Source organism: Mastigoproctus giganteus, chromosome 2, assembly GCF_048544385.1.
Source record: "Mastigoproctus giganteus isolate SK-2022 chromosome 2, ASM4854438v1, whole genome shotgun sequence".
Lineage (NCBI taxonomy): Eukaryota > Metazoa > Arthropoda > Arachnida > Uropygi > Thelyphonidae > Mastigoproctus > Mastigoproctus giganteus.
Window position 1 is genome coordinate 189,646,596 of NC_143576.1, and position 27,147 is coordinate 189,673,742.

Below are 27,147 nucleotides of genomic sequence, written 5' to 3' on the forward strand. Positions count from 1 at the left end.
CGCATCGAAAAAATGAGTAAAAATATGAACAATTGCTAATTGTGTGTCCTTTTCTTTACAACTGGATGAATCTACAGATGTCAGTGATAGAGCTCGATTGCTCGTTTTTGTTGGTATGTTTTTCGATGACTGTTGAACTGACTTCTGTAGATTGTCTAGTGATGGTTTATAGTATGGTTTTGTTAAAAGAAGTCTTGAAATCTTTAACTCATTCAAACATTTTATTGAAAAAATTAAATTAAATTACTACTATGTAAGCTCGTATCAGTAACAACAGATGGAGCTAAAGTAGTGACGGGCCATCTTAACGGATTCATCGCATTGTGCCAAAAGGACGATGAATTCCCAAAATTTTTGAGTTACCACTGTATCATCCACCACCAACAAGTGTTAGCCAGCAAAATATTAAATAGTAAAAGTGTTATGGACATCGCTTTCAAAATCATGAATTCCATCAGAGGACAATCTCTTCCAAGGAGACTTTTCAAAATGCAACTCGATGAAAAAGAACCAGGTCTGATATTACACACACAGATGTGAGGTGGTTGAGTCGGAGTAAGTTTCTACAGAGATTTCGAAATTTGCTGAGTGAAATTAAAAAATTTGTTGATCAAAGGGGAAATGATTATTAGCAGCTACAAGATATGGAGTGTTTGTGTGTTCTGGCTTTTTTGGCAGATTTTAGCATGATCTGAATTTGGAATTACAAGTAAAAAATAAAAATGTGGGTGACATGATTAGTAGTATTTCTGCACATAAATTTCAATTTTTGGCAATGGCTAAGGATCTCAAAGAAATAAAAAATTTGATCATTTCCAAAAATATCCTGTTTTTGAATTTAATAATGAGGAATATGTTTCTGAACTTGAGAATGTTGTGCCCGATTTTGAAACCAGAATCAGTGATGTTAAAACAATTGAAGACATTGTTTGATATATTTCTTATCCATTTAATTTCCACTTAGATACAAAACAAATTGCAGAAAAAATCGCTGCGATTTTTCACATGGAGAAAATATTACTTGAAAATGAAATTATTACATTGCAAAACGATATCTTCCTAAAAGCAGATCATCAGAAGAAGACTTTTGGAAATATATTTGCCGAGAAAAGTACCAAAATGTAAAAAAATGCATATAAAGAATATACTGTTTACAGTATATCCCGATTTTGAAAGCTTGGCAGATGACACAAACTTCGTATGAATTTAAAATAAGAATTCTGAATTGTATTGAATTTTAAAATTTATAAACAACATTTTTTCAATATGTGTTGATTAACTTTTTTAACCTTGTGCAATGAAATTTTTGAGATGGTAAATCGCGGCACATTTTGAAGGAAAAAAGTAGATCGCATCACAAATTAAGTTGGCCACCCCTGCCATACACCATCAGCTATCTGTATTGCTACCAGTGCAATTTGACATCTGCCCAGAGTAGTCTATACTTTGAAGCAAATGTACCATCATTATTGCTTCAATGAACTAACTTTTAAACTGAAATTGGAGATCAGTACACTTTAATTTGTCTGTATTGTGCAAAATTAGATTACGGGGAAGCAAATGGAGTCATCGTTATTGCTTAGATGTAAACAGTTGTTCTACAGTATGCTTTTAAATTGAAATCCCTTCCAGACCACCCCATCCCATTCCACTTGGACATCCATTTTTGAGCCACACTGGAAAGTCAGACGTTAGGCAAGCTAAGGCAGATTATAAGAAGTCTGGCAAAGAAAAACAGCAAACAGAAGGTAGGGGTTAAATCACATTGGGCCACTTGATGTCTATGGGTTAACTGTTGATGACCATGCTCAGGTTGTAGACAAATTGAATAGGTATTTTTGCATCCACTTTCACACATGAGGAATTCTTTAGGGAAGAGGATTGTAGTATAATTGCATGCCTCTGTTGGAGAGGCATGCAATTATACTACAATGACAGCATGGATTTGTCGAGGGGCAGTCTTGTCTAACTGAATGAAATTTAACATTGACAAACGCAAGGTACTGCACATGGGTAGCAGTAACCCCAGAGTAATTTATCAACTGTGTTGTACTACACTTAGAGTAGTGAAGAATGAAAAAGACCTGGGGGTAATTGCAGTCAGGCATGAAATTCTCTGAACAATGCAGATATGCTGCCAGGACAGCTCATGAGGTTTTGTCAGTGATATACAAAAACTTTGCTAGCAGGGATAAAGAGGTGCTTATCCCTTTGTATAAGGCCATGGTCAAGTAGCATCTTGAGTATTGTATACAGGTCTGGAGGCCTCACTTTAGTAAAGATATAGATCTGCTGGTACGGGTGCAGAGAAGGGTAGCCAGATTGATGAAGGAAACAAAAGGGTGCTCTTTAGCATTAGCATTAGTAGAGGCATTTGATGCAAGAAAGCAAGCTTATGCAGCATCAGCCAAAAAAAAAAAAAAAAAAAAAAAAGAAACCACTTCCACTTCACCCCTCTGTTTGTTCAAAATACCTGTCCAGCTGAGCCTTAAACTTATTTAGACTATCAACTTCCACGACAAAGGATGGAAGTCTGTTCCACCAACCAACCACCTGCTGGCTAAAGGCAAATTTCCGCATGTCTATCCTACATCTGTCTTTCCTCAATTTGAATTTATGCCCTCTCAGGTGATTATTCTGAGCGAGAGGAACAATCCCATCAGCATTGAGCATGCTCAAACCATTCAAGGCTTTATACACCTCTATCAGATCACCTCGCTGGTGCCTAGTCTCCAGACACTGTAATTTGCAAAATTTAAGCCTTTCTTCGTAAGAAAGGCTTAAGTTTTGTTCCATTTCCATCTGCACCCCTTTGTTCCATTTCCATTTGCACCCCTTTGTTCCATTCACTAATCTTGTTGCCCTTCTCTGTACTCGTTCCAGCAGCTCTACATCCTTCTTGAAATGAGGCCTCCAGACCTGTATACAGTACTCTAGGTGTGGCCTGACCATTGCCTTATACAAGGGAATAATCACCTCCTTATCCCTTCTAGAAAAATTCCTATATATCATTGACAATACACCATGAACTACTCTTGCAGCCCGTCTTACTTAGAAAAGCTTAAATTCTGCAGATTGCATGTCTCGAGACCAGGCACCTGTGGGGAGATTTGATTGAGGTGTTTAAAGCCTTGAATGGATTGAATAAGCTGAATGTTAATAGCATTTTTCCACTTGCCAAGCCTATACACATGAGGGGGCATAAATTCTTAAGTTGAAGAAGGATGATTGCAGGATAGATTTATTATTATTATTATTATTAGCCATATGGTGCAAGGAAGCCTGAGGCTTATGCTGCACCGGCAAAAAAAAAATCCCTATTACCCTGAGAGAGAGAGAGAAGTAGAAAGGAATCACCAAGAAAGAGAAGAATGATGATATCCAGCTCAGGACCCTGGGTGTGCCAAGCCCATACTCACCAGATGTGAGCCCCTGGGGTTAAATGTGCAGAAGTTCGCCTTCAGCCAGTAGGTGGTTGATTGTTGGAACAGGCTTTCATCTGTTGTTGTGGAAGTGGATGGGTTGAATAAATTCAGGGGAGAACTAGACAAATTCTTGGAGCATACGGATGGATGAACTTCTTTTTTTTTTTGGTTGAGGCTATATAAGTTTGCTTTCTTGCATCATTTGCCCTTACTACTACCACCACTAACTCAATGTGGCAAATATGGTCAAGGCAACATTTGCCATACTCTGTTGCCACATTCTCACACTAATCTAGTGGTAATGGAATTTGTCATTATTCATTTGAAAGAGCTCATTATGTAAAGTGTAGAATATGGACCTTGAAAGAGAGTAGTGTGGAGAACCTTGATGAGTTGAAGTTCTTTTGAGTTACCTTTCTAAAAAGAGTAAAATTATCATTAGAAATCAAAAGAGAAGCAATAAATTCTCTTCGTCCACTTTTTGGACTAGGCTCATCAATGTCTTAGTTGCCCTTGAACCATAAAAACCGAAATCAACCAACCAACCAACAACCACACAATTCTCAAAGCTGTTTTTATGCTACCTCTATTAAAACTGCATTGCTATTAGTTTTAATCACAGAGTTGGTCTTTAAATGTGTGCACTGACACATTTAAAGACAGTTTGATTATAAAACAGATATTATTTGAAATGACATAGAAAAAATGTATAGTCCCTGGGTAACCATGCATAAAAAATGTGATCTATGATATATGAACATATTTGTGAAATGGTTCAAGTTTATTTTTACTGAGGTGTAATATTAAGTACTTGAAAGTGCAAATACCAACAGCATCTTTTGTTATGTAAAAGTGATTTCTATTTAGCATTAGCATTAGTAGAGGCATTTGGTGCAAGAAAGCAAGCTTATGCAGCATCAGCCAAAAAAAAAAAAAAAAAAACCCACTTCCACTTCACCCCTCTGTTCGTTCAAAATACCTGTCCAGCTGAGCCTTAAACTTATTTAGGCTATCAACCTCCACTACAAGGGATGGAAGTCTGTTCCACCAACCAACCACCCACTGGCTAAAGGCAAATTTCCGCACGTCTATCCTACATCTGTCTTTCCTCAATTTGAATTTATGCCCTCTCAGGTGATTTTTCTGAGCTAGAGGAAGAATACAATCAGCATTGAGCATGCTCAAACTATTCACGGCTTTATACATCTCTATCAGATCACCTTGCTGGTGCCTAGTCTCCAGACACTGTAATTTGCAAAACTTAAGCCTTTCTTCGTAAGAGCACCCCTTTGTTCCATTCACTAATCTTGTTGCCCTTCTCTGTACTCGTTCCAGCAGCTCTACATCCTTCTTGAAATGAGGCCTCCAGACCTGTATACAGTACTCTAGGTGTGGCCTGACCATTGCCTTATACAAGGGAATAATCACCTCCTTATCCCTGCTGGAAAAATTCCTGTATATCATTGACAATACTCCATGAGCTACTCTTGCAGCTCGTCTGCACTGCTCAGAGAACTTCATATCTGCCTGCACAACCACCCCCAACTCCCTTTCATTCTCTACCACTGTCAGTGTAGTACCACAGAGTTGATACATTGCTCTGGGGTTGCTGTTTCCCATGTGTAGTACTTTACATTTGTCAATGTTAAACTTCATTTGCCACCTCTCAGCCCATCTGCTCAACCTTTCCAGATCTTGTTGCAGCAGCATAGTGTCAGTAGTGTCCTTGACAACCCTGCCAACCTTTGTATCGTCTGCAAACTTGGACATTAAGCTTGATATACCATCATCAATATCATTTATAAATACAGAAAACAATAATGGACCCAACACTGAGCCCTGAGGGACTCCACTAATAACATTAGTCCACGATGAGCAGTGTCCATTAATTACCACTCTCTGTCTTCTCCCCCTCAACCACCCCTTTATCCATAGCAGCAATTTGCCTCCAATGTCACACTGCTCCAATTTGTGTAGCAGTCTTCCATGTGCAACAGTATCAAAAGCCTTTCTAAGATCCAAGTATATAATATCAAAGCTATTCCCTGCATCCAGTTCTTTTGTGACTGCATCATAGTATCCAATCAAATTGGTCAGACAAGACTTCCCCTTAACAAAACCATGCTGTGTCCGAGCTATAACTGAAGTCTTGTCTAAATGATCCTGCAGTGCTTCTTTAACCAGTGCCTCCATTAATTTTCCTGGAACAGAAGTTAACTCCCAGGTCTATAATTACTTGTGTCAGCCTTTGATCCTCCTTTGTGAATTGGGGTCACATTTGCACATTTCCAGTCTATGGGTACCTCCAGAGTCCAAGGAAGGTCTCATAATTATGGCTAAGGGTTTGCTTACTTCCTTTGCCGCCTCCTTTAATATAACAGGATAGATCCCATCCACCCCGGGTGCCATTCTTGTGTTTATCTTCAACAATTTCTCCTCCACTTTACTCCCAGTTATTACAAGATTCTCTAGCTTACTGCCAGAGTTGAATTCACCTCTGGCATTCCCCTCGCTGAATAACTCCTCATGTGTGTGAATGTCGATGCAAAATATTCATTCAGTTTGTTAGCTACGTGAGCAGGATCATCAACAGTTGACCCATCGATATCAAGTGGACCAATCTGATTCATCCCCTTCCTTCTAGAGTTTACATAAGTAAAGAACTGTTTGCTGTTTTTCTTTGCATCCCTTGCCAAGGATTTCTCATAATCTGTCTTCGCCTTCCTAACCTCCTTTGTAACTTGGTTGCATATCAACTTGTATCTATCATAGGCTTCTGTGTCATGTGTTAATTTGTAAGTATCCCATGCATTTTTCTTCTCTGCCATATGTCTCATTAGTTCATCTGACATCCATTTTGGCCTAAACCTTGAACAATATTTCTTAGTTGGTATGTAGAGCCTAGTAGCTTCCAAGATAAGTTCTTTGAATGCTTCCCATTTTGAATTTGCTGTTGGTAACATCATCAGTTGGTCCCACTGTATAGAATTTAAGTACTGTCTCAGTCCATCGTAGTCGCCTTTACGGAAGCAATAACCCTTCCCTTTACCCCTAATGGTAGTTACCTCTTTGAGTAAATCCCACTTCAGCACACTGTGATCACTGCCACCTAGTGGTTCATTTATCTGCAGATTCTTAATGCATGAAGAATCACTGCTGATAATCAAATCAAGAGTATTACTCCCTCTAGTTGCCTCCCGAACATGCTGATGTAGAAAACAATCATCCAATAAATCCACAAAAGCCCTGCTAGTGTGTGAGTGACCAGCCCCCAAATTCCAGTCAATATCTGGGAAATTAAAATCTCCCATTATAAGACTCTCTCATTTACTGGCCCACTCTATTTCCCTGTACAGTTTCTTATTATACTCATCAGAGTCATTAGGCCTATAGCACACTCCTACTCTCAATTTTGATCTCCCAATGCTTATGTCACACCAAACTGACTCAACACTGCACTGTCCAGCGATGTCGACTGGCTTCACTTCCTTGGTTTTTATGTGTTTCTTAACTAATAGCATAACCCCTCCCCCCTTCCTATCCTGTCTATCCTTTCTGTAGACGTTGTACTCCCCAAATTGCAGTTCTGCATCCCTTATATCTGTGTGACACCACGTCTCTGATATCCCAACAATATCTGCCTTTGATGTTTTGAGCAATACCTCAAATTCATCAAATTTATTTACTAAACTCCTAGCATTGGTGTACACAGAAGTATACCTGCACCTGTTTCTATTCTTAGCTACCCTAACACAACCCATGTGTTTACTTGTACCGCAATGGCTCCCAGCAGTCTCTGAAATATCATGCATCTTGTTTTTCAGGCTTCTGCTCATTCTAATAGAAGCAGTGCAAGAATCTCTTTCACCTCTGCCAGTGGCTACTGTCAATCTATTGGTCTTTGTCTCCCCCCAAGCTAGCAGTTTTCCGACCCACCTAACACTGCCTCGATAGCATCAGCAAATATTCTATCACCCTTTCTATTTAAGTGTATCCCATCCCTGTAGAAGCAATCTCTCCTGTTAACAAGTACAGTCCAGGCTGAAAAAAATTCTACCCCTTGTGCCTTGCACAATCTTTCCAGGGCTGAATTGATCGACAAGGCTCTCATCATATACTCCCTCCTATCGTGTCTGGGCAGAATTGCAGACACTTTCAAATTCAACCCTAATTCTCGGCTTTTGTTCAACAGTGACCTGTACTTGTTAAGTAATTCTGCCGGTCTCCTACTCTTAATATTATTAGTGCCAACGTGTACAACTATATCACCTTTTGTGCCCTTAAAAGATGATATTCGCTCTACAGCGTCATCAACCTTTGCCCCTGGCAGACATACCCTGGTCCTGTTCCACCTATCCTTTTTACAAAGCATGTTCCCCGTTTCCCTGACAATAGAGTCACCAACAACTACTAGTTCCTTCGGGACCAGCGCATTCTGCCTTGTGGATTGTCTCTGTGTCACGTGATGCCCAAGTGCAAGCTCTGGCATTGATGTGGGCAGCTGAGAGCTTGATGGGCCCCTCAATTTAGTTTCTTCGAGGGCATCCACCCTGTCCTTCAAGCTCTCATATAGGCCCACAAGAACGCTGAGTTGTTGCCTGATATCGATACACTCCTTGCATCGCGCACACACAAAGACATCCCCCATGGCAGTATCATGGCCCGTACCTGATTGCTCTGCAAACATCAAGCAAACAGTGCATTTTATAAGGCTGTGAGTCAGAGGACAACTGCCCCCCTCAGTTCTGCTCTGAGCCACAGCACTTCCATTAGCTTGAGCCTTTTGCTTTGCTGCTCTGGTCTGAGTCATGATTCTATTAATTTATTAATTAATTATAATTAATTATGTTATGTTATTAATTATGTTAAATATAATTAATTATATTACGTTTGTAATCTAAGTCGTTATATGTATTTAAAAGTACAATTTAACTGCTAACGAAGTTCAACTAACGCTATCTAGTACGGTATATAACTATCGTATCACAAAGGCGGGAAAGTTACGAACGGTAAATCTACGGACACTTAAGTATTAATTAACTTTCAAATCTCGCTGTCTCAATTCAGAATAAACTAACGATCCTTACTAGGTCTATAAGCTACTTACAGAAATAATTCAATGTAAAAAATATTCAATCAAGCGGCTAAATATGGCTAAAGAACTTCTCGTTCAGCAGAGTTGCAAACACGTGGATACACATTATTTGAAATGACATAGAAAAAATGTATAGTCCCTGGGTAACCATGCATTAAAAATGTGATCTATGATATATGAACATATTTGTGAAATGATTCAAGTTTATTTTTACTGAGGTGTAATATTAAGTACTTGAAAGTGCAAATACCAACAGCATCTTTTGTTATGTAAAAGTGATTTCTATTTAGACAAATGCCTTAACCATTTCTAGGTCATGAACCCCCTTGGAGACCTTTTCTATGTCACTGGCCCCTCTCTTCGAAACTTTTATGGATTATAAATTGATCCTCTGAGAATCTGATAAAAGCTATGGACCCCTCCCCAAAAAAATGCACATAAACACATATACACAAAATTAAGGATACAGTTTATTTTACTGCATTGGAAATTGATTTCTTCACATAGATAAAATACAATTTTTACAAAAAATTACATCCCTCTTGCTCTTGTTTTTTAACGCAAAAAATTAATGGCCACTTCCTGGAAAAAAAATTGAAATAAATCCAAACTGTGCAAATAAAACAAATTACTTACTTTTAAGCAAAATCAAAGTAAACTTTATGGATTTGTAATCTTTCATTCGTCCTCAAGTTAATGTGGTCATCTTTGGAAAGATCTGGATCATTGGTGCTATCTATGTCAGTAAGGAAAGTATTATGCATCCATGTTTCAGTTTTAGAGTTATCCAAGCAGAAGTAGCCCTAAAATGAGTTCTTCAGTGTTTCCGGGTGTCTGCAAATAAATTGAAAAGGCTTTGTCACTCTTGGTTCCAGCCTGAAGAAGCACTTCCTCTAATATTGGAAAGTTTGCATAGTGGTCCACCTCCACTCCCCTCTCGGAATGGCACCTTTGCCAAAACAGCTTGTAGTTTTTCAGCAGCATTCATAAGGGTAACTGCCATGAATGAACACTTTTCCAAATTTTTCTGGCAATGAGCTTTTCTTTACTTTCAAAAAGAAAAAGAAAACTCCTTCACTTTTTTTTTTTTCACCCAAGCACCCTTCGGGAAGCCAGTCAACTTTTTTGTAGTATAGAAGAACTTCATATTCTGTTTCCATTTCTTAGCAAAACTTCTAAAAAAAGGCAGTGATTCAAGGTCCTGGCTCTAATGAAGTTGATGATTTCTTGTCCTCTTAGGTAGCACAGTGAATATTAGCATCGCCTTCCCCACACTGGTTGGAAATAGCCAAGTTCAAATCCCGTCAATAACATGATGATTTTTTATGGACTTTTTTTTCACAATTTGACTGACTTATTCGGGCTCAAGCAAGTGTTGCGTGGTTTTTTTTTCTTATTCCAGAAGCATGGGTTTTTCATACAGCAAACAGGCAAATCAGTCGGAGAATACATGTCATTTACAGACATAATATACAGACATCTCAGAATTGTTTTCCGAATTGTTTGCAGAATTTTTTAGCACCACTGCACGCTGATATAGGAAACAAACAGTGAGTCATGATGATGGTGGAGCTTCTTTCTTTACCAAAGCAGCAAAACCTCTGGTTTTGCTGCTGAGTTGCTAAGCATCACAGGTGCTCCATCTATGCTTGGCTACCAAGATTTTTCTTCCAGTCAAAGTTTTGCTCGACAGAAAAACTTCAACAGTTTGAAGATGTTGATGTCCTTTGTACTTCCCAGAGGAAGACTCACAAAATTGGAATTTTTTCTTTGATGGTCGCAGCATGCACATAACAGATGAAGAACCAGGAGCTGACAGCACTGAGTGACATCAGTACTTTAATACAGTTGCATGCTGAAGGGAAATTGTAGCACCCAATTCTGCCATGACCTGCTTCAAAATATTAGAAGAAATGTCACAGTTGCATGCTGAAGGGAAATTGTAGCACCCAATTCTGCCATGACCTGCTTCAAAATATTAGAAGAAATGTCACAGTTGCATGCTGAAGGGAAATTGTAGCACCCAATTCTGCCATGACCTGCTTCAAAATATTAGAAGAAATGTCACAGTTACAGAGTGGATGATGTCTTTTTAAAGAGGCACTGTTTTGATTTTCTTCCTCTGCTCCAAGCCAAACTTCGACCATTTCCAGGGCTCATGGCTGGCTTCACCAAGGTCTCTCCACTCATATGGCTTTGTTTGTTTTGCAATGCGATAGCGCCGACCGGGCTAGTCAGGTGGGTAAAGTGCCTGCCTGGCAACCCAAAGGTCGCGGGTTCGAATCCTGCCTCGGGCTTGGATTAAAGTACTGCAAAAACCTTGGGAGGTGCATTATGGCCACAGAAGCCGATGTGCCAACAACTACCAAAAAAAAAAAAAAAAAAGCAGTGCGATAGCAGCCTTGTAGGATGCATCAAGTCATGACTTTTGTATTAGGGCAAATCCAAGTTTTGATAAAGTTCCAGCTATTTCAAATCAAGCCTTCTTTTTATGATAAATGAGAAGAAGACTTTTCTTCTCCACACATTTCAAATTTATTATCAGGATGGATGGGTGCAAGATGGAGATGATGATACCTTAATAACTGGTGAAATTTAAAAAAAAAAAAAATTATTGTTATTTCACAAAGATAGTTCTCAAAGAAAAATTTGTTTTTTGTTTTTTTTTTGCAACCAGTTCACAGATCCCTTGAAACTCCTCCATGGACCACGGGTTAAGAGCCCCTGATTTAGATTATTTCAATTTATATTGCGGAGGGAAACAATTTACTATTGTTTCCAAAGTCATTTTATGTTTCCAGTGAGTAATTCAACAGTTTTTTATGGTTTTATTGCAGCAGTATAAGATGCGAAGAACATAGAGTGATGAACAAAGAGACAAGGAGGTGATTATACCTTTATATAAGGCAATGATCAGGCTATACACCTTGAATACTGCGTACAGGTCTGGAGGCCTTATTTTAAGAAGGATGTAGAGTTGCTAGAACAAGTACAGAGAAGGGCAACAAGATTGGTGAGAGGAACAAAGGGGTTCTCTTACCAGAAGAGGCTTAAATTCTGTCAGTTGCAGCATCTGCGGACTAGGCACCTGCAAGATGATCTGATTGAGGTGTACAAGGCCTTGAATGGTTTGAGCAGGCTATTTGAGCTGATGGGATACTTCCACTTGCTGAGATTAAGAACCTGAGGGGGCTTGGATTCAAATTGAGGAAAGACAGGTGTGGAAGTTTGCCTTTAGCCAGCGGGTAGTTGATTTCGGGGACAGACTTCCATCTGTTATTGTGGAAGTTGATAGCTTAAATAAATTTATGGCTGAACTAGACAAACATTTGGAGTGACCAGATGGGTGAAATGGGAAGGGTTTTTTTTTTTTTTTTTTTTGGCTGATGCTCTATAAGCTTGCTTTCTTGCATCATCATATGCCTCAACTAATGCTAATGCCAATAGTCTTTTATACAGCTCTCATAAAATATATCCATAACTTTAATGCATGAAACATTGCTTCCTGCAATGTTTACCCCTATGGGTATTTTCAAAATGAGAGTGCAAAAAAAGAGTGGTTTAAAGCCCACAAGGAAGTCACATTAATTACAAGTTACAATATTCCTTGTGTCACTTTTCAAAATCTTGTTGTCTCCATGCCATGTTGTGCCAGAGCAATTATTCAAGAAAATGGTGGTCCAGCATGTTGATCAGCCCATGGTCATATATTAATTACATTTGACATAAAAATATAAGGGCTACTCTGAAACTAATGCCTACCGGATTTTCTTCTCATAATTTTTTTGTATGTAATATCGTGATGTTCCATACAAAATGTAAGGGTGTCAGGTGAGAATTTAAACATTACTGCCAGTATCCTGCAAAGCTTTATACTGCATGTCAACTGGTAGGGCTGCAATAATTGAAACTGAAGAGCGACATTGATATGCATATGAATCAGAAGTTTCAAATGCAGAGAACGTTGCATCCATTGAAATTCACCGACATTTAACCTGCTGGTGGTAGTACCCTAAATTGTAGAAAACATGGTTTGTTATAAATTTTCGGGAAAAGGTTTGGGTATTTTTTTTTTTTTTTTATTCTTCAAAAAATTATGAGAGATGCTACGAAACTGTTTACTTTTGCTGAGTTAACTGACATGATTTTATTTTGTGGTGAGGTTTATAAGAATTAAAAAGATGAACGTATTATAGCTGCTATTTCCTGTTACAGTAAAAATTTTCCAATTCGATGAATACCAACTCATTAAACGTTAGTGCACTAGATTGACAACTTTGAGAAACAAGTTTGCTGAAACCATTACAAGTAAATGTGGACAGGAGCAGATTTTGATGAACTCCAAATTTTAAAGAGCAAATACTTTGTACTGTACAAGCATCCCCCTACCACCAAATTCAGAAGTTTGCATGTCGCATAAATATTTCGTCTTAAAGCATATGGAGGACATTACATGAATGGCAAACATGTAATGTCATTACATGTATAGGCATGCTGTGAAATATCCATTTCACAGCATGCCTATACATTTTTTAGTTTTTATTTCTATTTTTTGGGTAAAGACAATAACAGGTCTCTGGTGACACTGTCATGTGTATGTACAGATATCGTGCCCAGCAAAGCTGATCAGTGTAGTGTTGAATATGTCTGCATAGTTGTTGAATGTGTTTGGTTGTGTTGAGTGATCAGCCTCTTAGCCCGTGAAGTGCTAGAATAGCATTAGCATTAGTAGAGGCACACGATGCAAGAAAGCAAGCTTATGCAGCATCAGCCAAAAAAAAAAGCTCCGATTTCACTCCTCCATTCATTCCAAATACCTGTCCAGCTCGGCCTTAAATTTATTTAGGCTATCAACTTCAACAACAAAAGATGGAAGTCTGTTCCACCAATCAACTACCTGCTGGCTAAACGCAAACTTCCGCGCATTTATCCTATAACTGCCTTTCCTCAATTTGAATTTATTCCCTCTCAGGTGATTACTCTGAGCAAGAGGAAGAATCCCATCAGCATTGAGAATGCTCAAACCATTCAAGGCTTTATACACCTCAATCAGATCACCTCGCAGGTGCCTAGTCTCCAAACACTGTAATCTGCAAAACTTAAGCCTTTCTTTGTAAGAGCAACCCTTTGTTCCATTCACTAATCTTGTTCCAAAAGCTCTACATCCTTCTTAAAATGAGGCTTCCAGACCTGTATACAGTACTCAAGGTGTGGCCTGATCATCGCCTTATACAAGGGGATAATCACCTCCCTGCTAGAAAAATTCCTGTATATCATTGACAAGACACCATGAATTACTCTTGCAGACCGTCTGCACTGCTCAAAAAACTTCATATCTGCCTGCACAATTACCCCAGGTCCTATTCATTCTCTACCACTGTCAGTGTAGTACCACAGAGTTGATACATTACTCTATGGTTATTGCTTCCCATATGTAGTACTTTGCATTTGTCAATGTTAAACTTCATTTCCCACCTCTCAGCCCATCTGCTCAACTTTTCTAAATCCTGTTGCAGCAGCATACTGTCATTAGTGTCATTAACAACTCTGCTAACCTTTGTATCGTGTGCAAACTTGGACATAAAGCCTGATATACCATCATCAATATCATTTATAAATACAGAAAACAACAATGGACCCAACACAGCCCTGAGGGACTCCACTAATAACATTAGTCCACGAAGAGCTTTATCTATAGCAGCAATTTGCTTCCAATGCCTCCCTGCTCCAATTTGTGCAGCAGTCTTCCATGTGCAACAGTATCAAAAGCTTTTCTAAGATCCAAAGTTATTCCCTGCATTCAGTTGCTTTGTGACCACATCATAGTATCCAATCAAATTGGTCAGACGAGACTTCCCCTTAACAAACCCATGCTGTGATGAGCTATAACTGAAGTCTTGTCTAGATGATCCTGCAGTGCTTCTTTAACCAGTGCCTCCATTAATTTTCCTGGAACAGAAGTTAAACTAACTGGTCTGTAGTTACTTGTTTCCATTTGTTCCTCCTTTGTGAATTGGAGATACATTTGCACATCTCCAGTCCATGGGGATTTCCCCTAAGTCCAAGGATGCCCAGATAATTATGGCTAAGGCTTTGCTTACTTCCTTTGCTGTCTCCTTTAATTTAACTGGATAGATAACATCTACTCCAGGTGCCTTTCTTATGTTTATCTTCAACAATTTCTTTTCCACTTTCCTCTCAGGTATTACAAAATCATCTAGCTCACCTCTGGCATTACTCTCCCTGAATAACTCCTGATGTGTTTGTTTAGTTTGTTAGCTACCTGTGCAGGATCATCAACAGTTGATCCATCAATATCCAGTGGACCAATCTGATTCATCCCTTCCGTATAGATTTGATGTAAGTAAAGAACTGTTTGCTGTTTTTCCTTTGCCAAAGATTTCTCATAATCTGCCTAATCTCCTTTGTGACTTGGTTACAGACCAGCTTATATCTATCCTAGGCTTCCATGTCACCTGTTAATTTATATGTATCCCATACATTTTTCTACTCTGCCACATGTCTCATTAGTTCATCTGGCATCCATTTAGGCCTAAACCTTGAACAATATTTCTTAGATTAATTCTTTGAATGCTTCCCATTTTGAATTTGCTGTTGGTAACATACTGTCTCAGGCCTCCGTAGTCACCTTTACGAAAACAAAAATCCTTCCCTTTACCCTTGATGGTAGTTATCTCTTTGAGTAAATCCCACTTCAGCACACTGTGATCACTGCCACCTAGTGGTTCCTTTATCTGCAGATTCTTAATGCATGAAGAATCACCACTGATAATCAGATCAAGAGTGTTACTCCCTCTAGTTGCCTCCTGAACAAGATGATGTAGAAAGCAATCATCCATTGAATCCACAAAAGCCTTACTAGTGTGTGAGTGACTAACCCACAAATTACAGTCAATATTCGGGAAATTAAAATCCCCATTACAAGACTCTCTGATTTGCTGGCCCACCCTATTTCTCTGTACAGTTTTTTATTATACTCATCAGAGTCATTAGGCCTATAACACACTCCTCTCAATTTTGATTTCTCGGTGCTTATGTCACACCAAATTGACAGACACTGCACTATCCAGCGATGTCAACTGGCTGTACATCCTTGGATTTCATGTGTTTCTTAACTAATAGCATAACTCCTGCTCCCTTCCTATCCTGTCTGTCCTTCCTGTACACATTGTATTCCCCAAATTCCAGTTCTGCATTCCTTATATCTGTGTGACACCATGTCTCTGATATCCCAACAATATCAGCCTTTGATGTTTTGACCAACACCTCAAGCGCCTCCGTAGCCAGGTGGGAAGGAGCAGCAGTGCGTAGCACATGCTTCTTGATTAGACTGGGGTTCGAGCCCGTCACCACCAAATACGGAGGATGCGGAAAGGTCAAAAATGACCACCGCATATTCACGGAGCAATATGGCCTTAGTTGCTAATGCTCCTAAAAACCAAATAACTAACTAACTAACTAACCAACACCTCAAATTCATCAAATTTATTTGCCAAACTCCTAGCATTGGTGTACACGCAAGTATACATTCACCTGTTCCTATTCTTAGCTTCCCTAACACAACCCATGTGTTTACTTGTACCACAATGACTCTCAGCAGTCTCTGAAATCCCCTGCATCTTGTTTTCCAGGCTGCTGCTCATTCCAATAAAAGCAGTGCAAAAGTCACTTTCTTCTTTGCCGGCAGCTACTGTTAATCTATTAGTCCGCATATCTCCCCAATCTAGCAGTTTTCCGACCCACCTAACACAGCCTCGATAGCATCAGCAAATATTCTTGCACCCTTTCTTATTTAAGTGTATTCCATCCCTGTAGAAGCAGTCTCCTATTAACAAGCACAGACCAGACTGAGAAAAATTCTACCCCTTGAGCCTTGCACAATCTCTCCATGGCCGAATTGATTGACAAGGCTCTCATCATATACTCCCTCCTATCGTGTCTAGGCAGAATTGCAGACACTTTCAAAATCAACCCTAATTCACGGCTTTTTTTTTCAACAGTGACCTGTACTTGTTAAGTAATTCTGCCGGTCTCCTACTCTTAATATCATTAGTGGCAACATGTACATCAATATCACCTTTTGTGCCCTTAAAAGATGATATCTGCTCTATAACGTCATCATCCTTTGCCCCTGACAGACATACACCTCACTGGTGCAAGAATGTTTGCCACAAGATATCAATAAATGCTGAAACTTTTATCGGTACATATGAACCATGCTTTACAAGAAATGGAATTTACACTTCTTGAAATACTCAGATAGGATCTATCCAGTTATATTAAACGAGGCAGCAAAGGAAGTAAGAAAATCCCTAGCCATAATTATGAGAGCTTCCTTGGACTCAGGGGAGGTATCCATGGACTGGAGATGTGCAAATGTGACTCCAATTCACAAAGGAGGATCAAAGGGTGACACAAGTTACAGACCTGTTAGTTTAACTTCTATTCTGGGGAAAAATAATGGAGTCACTGGTTAAAGAAGCGCTGCAGGATCATCTAGACCAGCATTTTTCAGACTTGCTGGTCTAGATGAAAAACTGTTCTGACTGCGACTTACTTTTTGTATTGTGATTTATCAGACATGTACTTTTCCCAGTACATATGTGATAAATTAAAGACACAAACTTTGTGTGAATTATTATGTTCATTTATTCATTATTGACCAATGCTACATATTTGTTATGGATGGTACATAGTTAATTGCATATATCCATTTTTATGAAGAAATATCAATTTATTAACATTAGGAAAAAGTAAAAATATATTAACAAAAATGCATTGCACAGTTAAACAATATACATTTGAATACAGGTTTTTATTTAATGAGGTGGATGTACTTGATTGTTCATAAGTAGTTGATTCCACTTGGTAATACAAGAAGACAGTGCTCAACGCATATTTGGTTCATTGTAGAGCCTGTTTCTGTCTTTTGTTTTTAATTGAGTTAGTGTTGAAAATCCTAGTTCACACAAATAAGTAGTCATGAAAGTTAATAGTATCAAAATAGCCTTTTTACTTAATAGTGGAAATTCTCCTTTAACCTTAATCCAAAATGATGACAAACTTAATTTCTCAAGATCATTCTTCAGTGTAAATTAACTACTAACATGCAGCAATTCAGTCTTCTTCAGGTATCAAGTTCAACTCGATTATTGACTCAGGACTTTGAAAAGTAAATGGATTTTTTATCCAAAGACTTTTCTTTACTGTTTCACATTTCTTCCCTGGAAAATAATTATTAAAACTCTGAGATAGAGAAGTGAGGTGTGACAGTATCTCGAGTTTTAATCTGCTTAAAATATCTTAGTTGACAATTTTCTCCTCAATGTGGTGTAACAATGTTGGAAACATAATAGGTAGGTCAATGACTTTGAAGTCTTGTTTGCCATAACCTTAACATCTTCTTGAACCTTTCAATATGTTGGATTATATTACCATTCTTTCCTTGAAGTTTTAAGTTCAACTCATTAAGAATACCAAAAATATCAGTTAAGTAAGCCAATTTGGTAACCCAAATATCATCCTCCAAAAGTTGTGCCAAGTGATTGTTTCTTTCCACTAAAAAGATATGAATCTCATTTCTGAGTTCATACACCCTGCTTTTTACAGCCTGCTTCTGTATGATACAGTAAGTGGCTATGTTCGGCTCCAATGTCTGAACAGAATATTTTAAATATTCTACTATTTAATGAGCTTTCTTTGATGAAATTCACAATCTTAACTACTTTTTTCAGTACTTTCTTAAGATTCATCGAAATTCCCTTCGATAACAAAGCTTGTCGATGTGTAAAACAGTGATTCCAAATAGCATTCTTATCTGTTGCCTCTAAAAATCTTTTAGTAACTCCACTATGTTTTCCGGTCATATTTGCTGCTCCATCACTTGTAATCCCCTTGCAGATTTTTTAAGTTTAATTTATACTGCTCAACAAGACACTTTTCTAATGCAGCAAATATATCTGAGCCAGTTGTATACGAAGTCAAATTTAAACAACTTAGCAAGTCCTCGACAAGATCGTCTTGCCACTCATATCTGACATAAACTAAAAGTGTAGCACAATTTACAATATTGATGCTCTTGTCCAGCTGTATTGCAAAATCTATGCCAGACTGCAGTCGCGTAATAAGTATTGCTTCTAAATGTTCTGCAATTGAACAAATTTTACGTGATATTGTATTGTCACTGACAGGTACAACTGTTAATTTTTCAGCTGATTTGTCATCAAACATAGTACACACAACATCCATACATGACAGAAGAATAACTTTTTCAGCAAATGTGTGAGGCAGTTTCTCTTTTGCCACACGATATGCAACAAGATACAATGACAATAAAGCTTTCTCATTAACAGTTGCAAAATGAGTAAAAACTTGTGCTGATAACTGTAAATCTTGTTTCTTTCATTGAAAATATTCTAAGGGCTTATTCACAAGTACAGGGTGCTGATTTTCCAAATGTCTTATTAGTTTTGAGGTTTTCAAACTCTCATTGGAAAGAATATCATTACAGATTATACACTGATGCCTATCATTTTCATTTGAATCCACTCATTTTATAAAACCAAGTTTTAAATATTCCTCATTATAGAATCTTGAATTTAATTTGACCTTTTTATCAGGTGTCTCCAAAGAAGTCAAAGTTTGCTGGTTATAGTTAATATCTTTCACGATTTATTTTTATTTTTGTTACACAGAGCATTAAAACTATGATAAATGAATTAGCTTTCGGCTGGGTGGCAGCCTTCATCAGATTAAAATACTTTGAATGGCAGTTGGAATAGAGATGCACTGCCAGGATGGTGTGTGAGGTACGTGGTTAATTGTTTGTTGATGTTTGTGGCTGTGACGTATGTTGGTGACGTGGCCAGCGTTTGTCTATGGACAGAATTACTGCTTCTGTGATGGGGTTAAGTTGACAACCACTGTTCCTGTTCAACGAGGTATCCGAGCATTTTATACTTAACGATTCCAACCAGGTGCGCCTTAGGTAATGGTGGGACTTGTCTACAACCACGACATCGCGGTGTGGGTCGATGTCGTGGTGGGTTGTCCAGACATGCTCGGCAATAGCTGAGTGTTCTACATCCGCCAAACGGATCGCCCTTTTATGTTCTGAGAGGCGTTTCTCGAGTCGACGTCCAGTCTCTCCAAAGTAGCAGCTCGTGCAGTCACGGCAAGAGATGCGATAGACCAAACCACTCTGTAGAAGGGTGGGGACAGGTGTTTTTATGTTGGAAAGGAGAGAACGCAGTTTCTTGCCTGGGAGTTGGATGCACTTGATCCCATGCGATCTTAGGATTCTACCGATCTGCTGTGACAGGTTGGGGTAGTATGGGATGAATGCCCTCGTGGAAGACTCGTCGCTGTTGGTCGTCACGTTGTCGCGTGCTTGTAGATCACACCTGTTAAGGACATCGATGGGGTAGCCACACCTCGTAAGGTCTACTTTGACTCTGGTGATCTCTTTGCGCCTTTCATCTGCAGAGCTGGAGTGTGTCCAGGCGCGAGTTAGCAAGGTTCGGGCGGTTGAGAGGAGGTGGCCCCGTGCGTGTGCTGACTGGAAGTTGGTAAATTGGCCAGCACACATAGGCTTCACGATGTTTGTAGAAATTATATTTTCAGACGCACCTGTTGAACTTGATGCTGCTTCTGTTCCTTCATCGTTCTTCTTTTTCCTAATAATAAAACAGTCCATTTCAAGGGTAATTTCTTTTTTTCAATTTAGATGTTAGGATGCTGCGATCTGTTTATGATTTAGAATTTAACTCAATACAGAAAAAGATAACACTGTTTTCTTTAAGATAAACCTTCCACATCATTACGAGTACATTACATTATTTGAAGTAATTCGAAACTGAAAAACTGGTCTCCAGAGAATATCAAAAGAAAAAAAAAAAAAAAAAGTGTAAAGAAAAATGAACCGCTTTCAGAAAAGTTTTATTTTATAATCTGTATTGCAAACATTTCTGTGCATTTTTTGTGTTAGTCTTGACCCATTTTATTTATTTCATGACCCCCAGTTTGAAAAACCCTGATCTAGACAACACTTCAGTTATAGTTCGGACACAGCGTGGGTCTGTTAAGGGGAAGTCTTGTTCGACCAATTTGATTGGATACTATGATGTGGTCACAAAGCAGCTGGATGCAAAAAATAATTTTCATATCATATATTTGGATCTTAGGAAAGCTTTTGATACTGTTACACATGAAAGACTACTGTACAAATTGGAGCAGTATGGCATTAATGGCAAAATGCTGCTGTGGATAAAGGAATGGTTGAGTGGGAGAAGACAGGGAGTGGTAATCAATGGACACTGCTCTTCGTGGACTAATGTTATTAGTGGAGTCCCCCAAGGTTCAGTGTTGGGCCCATTGTTGTTTTCTGTATTTAATAATGATATTGATGAAGGTATATCAGGCTTAATGTCCAAGTTTGCACACAATACGAAGGTTGGCAGAGTTATTAATGACAGTATGCTGCTGCACGAGGATCTAGAAAAGTTGAGCAGGTGGGCTGAGAGGTGGGAAATGAAGTTTAACATTGACAGATGTAAAGTACTGCATATGGGAAGCAGTAACCCCAGAGTAACGTATCAACTGTGTGGTACTACACTGACAGTGGTAGAGAATGAAAAGGACCTGGGGTAATTGTGCAGGCAGATATGAAGTTTTCTGAGCAGTGCAGACAGTCTGCAAGAGTAGCTCATGGTGCCTTGTCAGTGATGTTAGTTATTTGGTTTTTAGGAGCATTAGCAACTAAGGCCATATTGCTCCGAGATATGTGGTGGTCATTCCCTGACCTTTCCGCATCCTCCGTATTTGGTGGTGACGGCTCGAACCCCGGTGTAATCAAGAAGCATGTGCTATGCACTGTTGCTCCTTCCCAGCTGGCTACTTAGGCCCCCCTGTCAATGATGTACAGGAATTTTTCTAGCAGGGTTTAAGAAGATGCTTATCCCCTTGTATAAGGCAATGGTCAGACCACACCTTGAGTACTGTATACAGGTCTGGAGGCCTCATTTTAAGAAGGATGTAGAGTTGCTGGAATGAGTACAGAGAAGAGCAACAAGATTAATGAATGGAACAAAGGGTTGCTCTTATGAAGAAAGGCGTAACTTTTGCAAATTACAGTGTCTGGAGACTAGGCATCTGCAAGGTGATCTGATTGATGTGTATGAAGCATTGAATGGTTTGAGCATGCTAAATGCTAATGGAATTCTTCCTCTTGCTCCGAATAATCACTTAAGGGGACATAAATTGAAATTGAGGAAAGACAGTTGTAGAATAGATGTGCAGAAATTTGCCTTTAGGCAGCGTGTGGTTGATTGCTGGAACAAACTTTCATCTGTCGTTGTAGAAGTTGACAGCTTAAATAAATTCAAGGCAGAACTAAACAGACATTTGGAGCGAGTGGATGGGTGAAATGGGAAGGGTTTTTTTTTAGATGATGCTATATAAGCTTGCTTTCTTGCATCATATGCCTCTAGCCAGTGCTTTTTTTGTCATAGAACGCACCGGATCAGCATTCCATTACCTTTTTTTTTTTTTTTTCGACGGATTTTCCAAGTTTTAAAAGTAACTTTCGAAAATTTGATGTTTGGTCCACATGGACTTGAATCACCCTGTCGAGCATAGCAGGTCGGCGGCAAAATCATCAAAATGGTGCATGAGGGCTGCTTGTGTGTCAAGTCCGATGCATGCGTACTTCGTCTGCGCTAGCACTGCATGGCTTGTGGCGCTGCTTGGCTTGTGATCACGCACTGAGTGCTTACTGCAGGCGGCGACCGTTATGTTTCGTTACACAACTGACGTGTGTGGGTGTGTGTGTGTATAGTAATTGACTACGTGCGAAAGGTAAATAATTTCTTTATTTTAAAAAAATCGTTGGTGAATTTTAAATCTTTTTTTAATTTTTAGTGTAAAAGTGTGACCCCAAATTTAAAAATGAAAAAAATTACTAATTACTTCTCAACCACCGGTCCTGCTAATAAAAAGGCCAGAATATTAACAGACACAACAACAGAACACACGAAAATAACGACGCCTATTGATATTTCTGAATCTGGTCTTGAGAAGCAAAGCCAAACTACAAATGACTGGCCGGACTGCTTGACCTATGATCAAAAAAATTATTTTTGCTTGAAAAATGAATGGCTCTGTGTTTGCAAAATGAAACTTGGCTGTACGCCTTGTAGAAAAGTTGGAACTCTTGGAGTTGAAATGAAAATGGAAATGAAACTTTCCAAAGAATGGACCAACAATGATTCTAGCAAAGATAGGAAGCAACAGTTGAGCTCACTTTGAAAAAAAATTTTTTATCACAGAGGATCTGCTGCACATAAAGCAGCATTAAAAATAGTTGCTGAAAGCGAAAAAATGACTCTTGAGAATGTTTTTTTAATGTCATTATCTCACGAAAAAATAATAACTGCAAACATTTTTCAAACTGCATATAAAGTAGCAAAGGTAAATCAATCATTCCATCATTTTGAAACTGAAATTGATCTGCAAGAACTGAGCGGAGTTGAAATGGGTCGTATTCTTCATTCTCCAAATGTGTGTATTAACATTATTAATCATACAAGTGACGAAATGAGGAAAACTGTGGTTAAAGAAATTGTTCAATCCAATAATAAAATTTCATTGATAATTGATGAATCAACCACAATAAGCAAAAAAACTACTCATAGTATATGTTCGATGCTGTATCGAAGGTGTTGGAATGAATTCACCAATAAATTTGTTTTTAGACTTGGTAGAACTTGAAAAAGTAACGGCAGAAGGAGTATTTGATTCCTTACTCCAATGTCTTCACTCTTATGGGATGACAGAAGATTATTTAAAAATATATTTGGTTTCTCTGGCATGTGACGGCTCTGCTGTGATGTTAGGGTGTAAAAGTGGAGTGAAAAAATTGCTGTCAGAACATTTTCCTTCTATTATAGTTTGGCATTGTGCTAATCACAGACTAGAATTATCAGTAGGTGATGCTGTCAAGGAAACTTCAGGAATAAATAGATTCAAATCATTTATTGATAAACTTTACATCATATACCATGCTTCAGCAAAGAATAGTGGAGAGTTGCATTTATGTGCAGAATTACTGGGGCTGAGCTGCTGAAAATTGGAAGAATTTTAAGTACCCAATGGGTGTCATCTAGTTTGCATACAGTTTTGGCTGTGTGGAATAATTTTGAATCCCTTGTGTATCATTTTGAAGATGCAATGCATGATCCTACAAGAGATAAAAATGATAAATGCACTTATGATGGCTTGAAAAGAAAAATCACATCTACAGAATTTTTATTGGACCTAGGATTGATGTGTGACACTCTCCAAGAATTATCAGAATTAAGTTTGGACCTACAGGATCGCAACATTGGACCTGTACAAGGCAAATAAGAAAATAAAAATACTGGTACAAGTTTTTGAAGAAAAAAGACAGAACTTCCGGCCTTATTATAAATGTGCTGTTGCTGCTGTACGTGATCTTCACTTTCGTGGGGTTTTACTTCACAAAAAAGATTCAAGAAAGGATCCTCCCATTGACCCAAGTACATTTTATATAAAATTGAAAGAGTCAATCGAAAAAAGATTGCTTGATAGCAAAGACGATGAGTTGGCATATTGGTCTCGTGTACTTGATCAAAAACATTGGCCTGGAGATGTTAATACTCAACTGACATTTGGAGAAGTGGAAATTAGAAACTTGTCAATCAGACTGCAACTAAATGATTCGTGGATTCCATGAATAGAAATGAATAGAAATGATTCGTGGATTCCGTGAATACATTCTCGAAAAGACATATCCAGAAAAACTGTTGCATTTGATACGGACTCTAAATACCATTCCCATTTCTTCAAGTGAATGTGAACGCAGGTTTTCGCAGATGAATCTAATTGCCACCCCAACAAGAGCTTCGTTGAAGACTAAGACAATTTCAGCACTTTTGTTCATCAAACTTGTCGGACCACCTCTCAGACTTTTCAGTCCTTCAAAGTACGTTGATCTGTGGTTACTCAGAGGACTACATTAGGCCATAGATACTAACCGCAAAGAAAGGAGTCGAGAAGATTTGTCGGACGAGAATTGGACAAAACTTTGGAATTTACTATGAACATTTGCCTTCAATACAATAAATTAAATTTATGTTAAGAACTGAATATATAATTTTTTTAATAAAAGATTAACTGGATGTGAGTTCCGGCACCTTTTTTATTACAAAAAAAACACTGCCTCTACTAATACTAATATCTGTCCTAAGAAGATCCACATACTCACATACATATGCTTGTCATTGCTCATTACCAACCATATCTTTTCCTTTAATGTTTGGTATAGTGTGATTGGAAACAATATTATTGGTAATTATTTTATACCAGCAGTTCTTTCAGGAATGTATCTGAAAGAATTTTCTGTGGAACAGTTTGTGAACTATTGGAATAAATACCCATTAAATCGGAAGAGGATGTGTTTTTTGCATATGGTGCACCTGCCTACTCCCACAAAGGTTTATGATTTTTTAAATACAGAGTACAATTGGAATGGTTCCTATACGATGGCAAGCACAATCACCTGACTTCATATCGGTAGATTGGTTTATTTTATGCTTATTACTTGGCAAAACAAACTAAGAAATCACATTTTGTGCATTGCTGAAACAATAAGACGTGCCTATGAATCATGCTGAATGTTGCATTGAGAAAACCAAAGGTCACTTTGTAATTTATGATTAATGTTTAATATCTTGATGATATGATATAAAAACAAAATTGAAATGTGTGTTTAGGAATGTTTTTCCATATTTTAGCTTTAGAATATAATCCTACATTTGTTCCAAACAATTTTGAAACATCCTGTATAATCATTGTTGAATGAACACTATAATTAACCGTAATATGTTACTTTCAGATTCCAGGGAAGATCAAAAGTATATATTAGATAGTTAATTAAGGATAAACCAAAAGAATATGTTAATGTTAGACAAATTAAAGACAACATAAATAATAGAACTTTTTAGTATTTCTAAGACTTCCTCAGATCAGAGTACAATGTTTTTTATCTTTTGAGATTTTCTCAAAGATAAAAAAATATTCATGAACATTAACACAAAATTTAACTAGCTTTGTTGTAGAGTTAAAGTGACTGTCAAGTGCTTTGAATGTACTGCATTTTGTAATTCAGTTGACTACTTATATTTCTGAGAATTTTACAGCCAGATAAAGTTCCATATTTCAGGAGTATCAGTAATGTTTTCTCTCTCCCCCTGTGTTCAGTAGAAATATTGTGCACTGTATATACAAAATTTTATTTCAGAGAGATGTAGATAAAATTTGAAAGGAAAATGACTTTGATTGTGTACAGAGAAAGATACATTTGCCATTAAACCCAGTGGATTATATTTGCCCTCTTAGGGAAAGATTTTGTGGTGTAATTGGAAGTTCCAATCCACATGATAGAATTATGCATAATTAGGGATGCAAATAATACTAAGGTCTTTGAGATAACAGAAGAGGAGAAAAGGCAGTATGTACTAGAACTTAAGAACAAGTTTGAGCTTCTGCAGACTGCTCAGGACCAAGATATCGACGAGGATATTACAACTTTCTGAAAGTGATAAAGCCCAAGAAACCTATAGATAAAAAGAAATCCAAAGAAGAAAAAAATTAGTCAAGAAACACTTGTCGTGATGAACTGAGGACAACAAATGAAGAGCAATATAAACACTCACAAGGAGAAAATTGAGTATACTGAGTTATGCAAAGCCATTAGAAAGAGACTTAGAGAGGACATAAGAAGATTTAACACAAGAAAAGTAGAACAAGCATTAAGGGAAAACAAAGGATTTAAATCAGCAGCCATGAGCAGTAATACAGAAAGACAAGTGATACTGAAACTGATGAATAGTAATGGTGTACTTATAAATAGCAGAGAAGGCATAATTCAAATAGCAGAAGGCTACTACAGAGAATTATACAAGGAGCGAGGGAATGATACCAGCAGTGGGGAAGATGGATCGCAAATTAGTAACACATACGACATACCCAATATCCTTCCTGATGAGGTAGAACATGTGTTGAAGAAAATGAAGTTACTGTAGAGCTGTTAAAGTTGAGAGGAAAAGACATGACACAAAAACTGGCAAGATTCTTCACAAAATGCATTAGAAAAGGAAAGAGGCCTAAGGAGTGGAATAATGCAATCATAGTTTTGCTGCATAAGAAAAGAGATTAATCAGATATTGGAAATTATAGACCAATTAGCTTGTTATCCCACATCTACAAGTTGTTTACAAGGATCATTACTAAGAGATTAGAAAGAATACTTGATGAGAATCAATCAAAAAAGCAAGCTGGCTTTAGGACAGGATTCTCGACAATGGATCACCTTCACGTAATATCACAGCTAATGGAGAAAGCAAATGAATGTAAAACACCATTCTGGCCTTTGTGGATTATGAAAAGGCATTTGACTCCATACAGCATAAGGCAATGTTTCAGGCACTGTAAAGACAAGGCATAAATACTCCATATATTATGATTTTGAAGAAAATACAGTTGATTCCGGTTAATTGGGACATATCGGGACTAGTGAATTTTGGCCTG

General features: G+C 38.0%; 1 protein-coding gene across 1 annotated transcript in view; it reads left to right on the forward strand.

The window, feature by feature from the left end:
* The window catches only part of LOC150089854 (BTB/POZ domain-containing protein 7), a 360,234-nt gene that overhangs the window by 321,420 nt on the left and 11,667 nt on the right, over nucleotides 1-27,147 (forward strand). The gene's annotated exons all lie outside the window — the stretch shown is intronic.